The sequence below is a fragment of the Podarcis pityusensis genome, assembly GCF_964106645.2.
Source record: "Podarcis pityusensis genome assembly, chromosome: 5".
In the NCBI taxonomy this organism is placed as follows: domain Eukaryota; kingdom Metazoa; phylum Chordata; class Lepidosauria; order Squamata; family Lacertidae; genus Podarcis; species Podarcis pityusensis.
In genome coordinates this window covers 44,465,509-44,471,508 of record NC_138032.1, presented here as the reverse complement: position 1 = coordinate 44,471,508, position 6,000 = coordinate 44,465,509, and positions in this window count along the sequence as shown.

The following is a 6,000-nucleotide window of genomic DNA, read 5'->3' as shown; positions in this document are numbered from 1 at the left end:
AGTGTCAAAAGTGTTTCTCTCTGTGTGTCTAGGGCTAACAGGTGGGGCTGGGCAGGTGGTTTAGGTCAGATTCACAGCATACATTCAAAGCACATCTAACACATATATAAAGCACATTATTTCCCCCAAAGAATCCTGGGAACTATAGCTTTCCCCTCACAGAGCTATTCCCCAGCATTCTTAACTACAGTTCCCAGGATTCACTGGCGAAATTAATGTGTTTTAATTCATGGTGCTGACCTAGACTGGGAAAATTATTGGAGGAGTGGGAAGAGTTAAATGCCTCACTACAGAGTTGCACATAATTGGTTGCTATTGAAATAGCATGCAATAATAGCAACAGGCACTTCAGATTTCTTTCAGTTAATCCCTAAAATGATACTGAAGTATATTCATGTTATTAAAGCATATTCATATTCATGTTAGTAACCACTGATTGTTGCAGTGTGTTGTTAACTAACCTTTCAGCTAGTTATTACTCTGGTATCTTGGATTGCAGATGCAGGACACATTGATTTCAGTCAATTATCTGCTTTGCATGTGGTTGTACAATCACAGCTGTGCAGTGCCTGTAAAACAGGAGCAGGCAGCCAGGACACCAGGCGTGGAGAACCCTTTTCAGCCCGAGGGCCACATTCCCACATAGGCAACCTTCCAGGGCTTGCACTCCAATGGTGCTTGGGGCCAGAGACAAAAGCGGGTGGAGCAAAAGATGTGAGCCTCGCCTTTATATAATAGGCTTGCAATCCTGCCCCCCTTTTGTCTTCTTGTGTAATCTCCATTAAAGCTGGTATTGCGCCTTGGGATTTGGAACCATTAAAGCAATATAATTAGTAAAAAAAAGTTCAAGTAAATCTGGTCAGCTACTTTAATACCCTTTAAAGACAGGCACGCATTTGCTACTGGCTCCATCACTAGGGCAAATAATATTGGGGACAGGAGACACCTTTGTTTTGCACCCATTTATTGAAAACATTCCCAAATCCAAACTGTTGATTCTTAAGCAAGACTTCCACTCTATAAATAGGTTAATAAACAACTTTACAAGTTGGAAGCCCATTCTCATTTCTTTTTCTAAAACACCCAAGTTTACAATATTCAGTGTACAGGGGTCGCTCGTTAAAGATTTCCTGACCCACTTCCGGTTATCGTAGGAGGATGAAATTGCACATATATAATTATACATCTCTCCATAGGTAATGTGGTAATTTGTAGCTCTGAACAGGATAGAGAATTGGCATCTTTCTCCTTTGATGTACAGATGAAGTTCGGATAAGCCTACCTGGTTGGGCACACACAGTTCTAATTTATCAGTTCACACCTCTACAATGGTACCTCGGGTTAAGTACTTAATTCGTTCCGAAGGTCTGTTCTTAACCTGAAACTGTTCTTAACCTGAAGCACCACTTTAGCTAATGGGGCCTCCTGCTGTCGCCGCGCCACCGGAGCACGATTTCTGTTCTCATCCTGAAGCAAAGTTCTTAACCTGAAGCACTATTTCTGGGTTAGCGGAGTATGTAACCTGAAGCGTATGTAACCTGAAGCGTATGTAACCCGAGGTACCACTGTATATGGTTTTCTATTTCATTCTTAGTATAAGTGATTTTCTTTTTTTAAATCATGCTTTTACAAGTTGCACTGTGTTTAAAATCACCAGGTTTTCAATAATGAGCATATGCAAGCTTACTCATCTGGGAAGGGAAATTTACCTCTAGACCATAATTCCCTGCTCCCCACAGATGAATTAGTTAATTTGACTGATCCTAGAATTTGACCCCCATTGCAGGGCTATTAGGTGAAGGCTTGTCTGAGCAGAATCAAGGTTTCTTTGGTATTTTCCAAAGAACTGGAATCATCCTGTTCACTCATTGTCTTCACTATTTGGTTTCAGGCCCAGAAACAGCATTCGTTTGTTTGCTTCTTTGTGCGTAGAGAGACTAGGTAATCAAAGCTGACTATAAGTTTAAAGGGGAATTTCCAGTGGTGTCCTAGTCCTGCTTTTCTGTTGCTCAGTGTAGGGTTTACAGCTTTCTCTGCATTGTAGCACGTTTTGAATCCAATCCTGATAAAGACTTGTGTGCCTCCCAGTGGTTCCAAGCTTCTGGCTGCTGTTTTTTAAAGACTTATTTCTTCATCACATATTGTATAAAAAGCAACTATCAGATCCCCGGGCATCTTTCCTCCTCTTAGCTTGGGGTTAAGTATTCTACAGACTTGCTCTATATCTTGCAGTAATAAATGTAACCCAGGAAACAGTTCATTAAGCCATGCTATTAAGCTTTTTATGGTCTCCACAGTAACCTTCTTCCCAGGACCCAATGTCACCCTAAGAATATTGTGGAGATTACTGACCTCGAGGTCCACCAGTTTGCCACCTGGCTTCTTGCTTCTCCTTTGACAGGGCCCAAATAACAACTTTTGCTTCAAGCGTAGGGTCTTCACTTTGCAATCTTTTAATATGTCATTTCCTTTAAATTTATTCCAGTTTTGATGCTTTTGACCAGTCTTCCACTATATCGGTCCTGAATTTAACCAGTATATCAGCCGTAAATCCAACATAAATTTTCCTTTCAACACCATTGAAAAACCCACATTATTACTTCAAGGGCCTATTACTGAGGCAGCGTCCCATTTTTATATGATCTGTAATCCTTGATGCATCTTAGGTCAGGCATGCCTGAAACTGAAGCAAAACAAATTCTAGATAAAGGTAAAGGGGACCCCTGACCATTAGGTCCAGTCGTGACCAACTCTGGGGTTGCAGTGCTCATCTCACTTTATTGGCCGAGGGAGCCGGCGTAGAGCTTCCGGGTCATGTGGCCAGCATGACTAAGCCACTTCTGGCGAACCAGAGCAGCGCACGGAAACGCCGTTTACCTTCCCGCCGGAGCGGTACCTATTTATCTACAGTGGTACCTCAGGTTAAGTAGTTAATTCGTTCCGGAGGTCCATTCTTAACCTGAAACTGTTCTTAACCTGAAGCAACACTTTAGCTAATGGGGCCTCCTGCTGCTGCCGCGCCGCCGGAGCCCGATTTCTGTTCTTATCCTGAAGCAAAGTTCTTAACCTGAAGCACTATTTCTGGGTTAGCGGAGTGTGTAACCTGAAGCATATGTAACCTGAAGCGTATGTAACCCGAGGTACCACTGTACTTGCACTTTGACGTGCTTTCGAACTGCTAGGTTGGCAGGAGCAGGGACCAAGCAACAGGCGCTCACCCCGTCGCGGGGATTCGAACCACTGACCTTCTGATCGGCAAGTCCTAGGCACTGTGGTTTAACCCACAGTGCCACCCGCATCCCATAAATCAAATTCTAGGATCTGTCAAATTAACTGATTCATCTGTGGGGAGCAGGGAATTATGGTCTAAGCCACCATCTTGGGGGATTAATGTCACCATCCCCACTTGCTTTGATTTAAAACACATTTATAGGGACATACATCTATATAGCTATGCAAGACTAGTAATTCCACTCCCTGGTTCTTTAGAAGGGCATTGGGATTGAGAGGATTGCAAAGGATAGAGACACCTCCTCAACATGACTCGGTAGTTACACATTTATTCCTGCAGTTGATGCACAATTGAATTTGTCCTGCTTTAGCTTCCAGTTCTTGAGGAAACGTTCCTGTCATCTACAACTACTGACAATGAAACTAGTATTTGCCAAGTTTCTGTAAACAAGCTATCTGATCAGCGTCATGTAGCCCAGAGATTGGCACATCAGCTTGAAATACAATTGGCACACACTGTGTATGTTTCAAGTACTATCTTGTTAATGATAGGCTGTGCAGCTCTTTTGGATACGAGTACAGATACGGCTTGTATGCACAATGCCAGACTTGGTTTGGTTTGGCCTGGGTGTTTTTCCTACGGGAATCAGCACTATTTAAGAAACAAAAAACCTCTTGTGTTTGACTTGCAGGAAGCCAGAAAATAAAGGAAATGCTTTGTCTGTCAACTGATCTCCCTGCCCCCCCCCCCCACAGCCCAAGTGAAATGGAACCTGCTTGGTTTGTAAATCTAAAATGTACTCCAGAAGCAAAACTAAGGCTACAATTCCTCACCTTGCCCCAGTCTAGTGAGTGGAAAGTTCACTGTCCCTCAGACCATGTGGTGGGCCGGACTATACCGGTAATTTGGAAAAAATTGAATGAAATCCTATGCTCCACAAATAACCCAGAGATGCGTTTTAAATAAAAGCACACATTCTACTCATGTAAAAACACCAGGCAGGCCCCACAAATGACCCAGAGATGCATTTTAAATAAAAGGACACGTTCTACTCATGTAAAAACACGCTGATTCCCGGCCCGTCCATGGGCAAGATTGAGAAGGTGATTGGGCCACATCCAGCCCACGGGCCTTAGGTTGCCTACCCCTGTGGGTAGCCAACCTATACCTTTAAAGTGCATTTAAAGCACATTCGGCACTATTTTGCTAAGGATTCCTGGGAATTTTAACTCTGGGGGGTAAACTAGAATTTTGAGAGGGAAATGATGTGTTTTGGATGTGCTTTAAAAGGTACAGTGCACACATACAGAGCCTTAAAACAAAAGGACCTGAAGCACTTTCCAGGAGGAGGGGACAATGGGGCTGCTTCCCATACCCAACTTTGTCTGCTCTGAAAATTCTGAGGCAAAAGGAGTCTAAATTACTTCCTTTATCATTCAATCAATGGGACTCTGCAAGCTGCTTAGAAGCCCCTTAGATGCCGCTCCTTCCCAGGTAACAAAGCTATGTGTTTTAGACCCTGTACCATGAAACCAAGCTGTACACAATGCTGATTGCATGTAAGCAACCAATACGCGTTTCAAATATTATGAGATAGCCACAGTGAGGGCCTCTGAGCAAGATCAAAGTCACAGTGTACATGGAGGAGCATTTTACTTCCTCCCTGTTGGCTTCTATTTGTGTTTTGCTTAGTATGGATTTAAATTGATCTACTTCCACTTATCTGAAAAGGATCAGGGATAGAATACGATGAGGGTTTCTGTGCAATACCATGTGGGCATGCAGTGGTACTTATTCTTGCAGGGAAAGTGGTTTGGGGTGTGTCTTTTTTATGCCTGCCTCAAAATATGTTTAAGGGAGCACTCAAATAAAGGATAACCCATTTGAAAGATGGGCAGCAGGAGTAAACTTAACTCTTGAGCTACATATCAAACTTGAGGCAGTGAGGTCAGGTGGAATTTGAAACCTATCCAGGAAACCTGAGAGGGCGAACCAGCTCATTACAAAAAGGGGACAGGAAGAGAAGTGAGAAGCAGATAAGCAATTCAGCCATCAGGCTGGAGAGAGGTGGAGGTTGTTTACCAGAGTTAGGGAACATCAGCTCTTGCAACATTCAGCCAGAGTGGACCAATGGTCAAGCCAATGCAAGGTAAATATTGAGACTTGAGGTACAAGCTCTGTCTTCTAAAAATTGCTGATCTACAGCATATTTGGCAGGTAGAGCAGAAATACAAGCAGCTCCTCAGAAAACAATTGCAATGCTGCAAATGATGACCTCTGCTGTCAAGTGGTATATATGGCCTTTACCATCTAGTACACTGCAGTGTTGCAGCCATCTTGTTTGTCCTTTTCTGAGGTCTACAGGCTGCAGATTGCAGACCCTCTCATAATTAACCTTCTTATCCAACTGTATAGCTCAGTGGAGGGTCAGATAGATGGGGAGTACTTTTGTTTGAGTAAGGAAATCAGTTTGCACTTGGTCTGAGATCGGCTGACCTTGGAGTTTAGAACAGATGACAAACCAGTCTATCATCCCAGGCCTCCCTCAAACAGCAACAGAGATATCTAACAGACATCTGCACAAAGCTGGAGCAACAGTGAGTCCATAAAGCATCTGGAAAATAAGGCTGCATGAGGTGTAGCTGAAAATAAGGAAACTAAGTAAAGTAAAAGGGACGCAGGTGGCACTGTGGTCTAAACCACAGAGCCTAAGGCTTGCTGATCAGAAGGTTGGCGATTCAAATCCCTGCGACGGGGTCAGCTCCCGT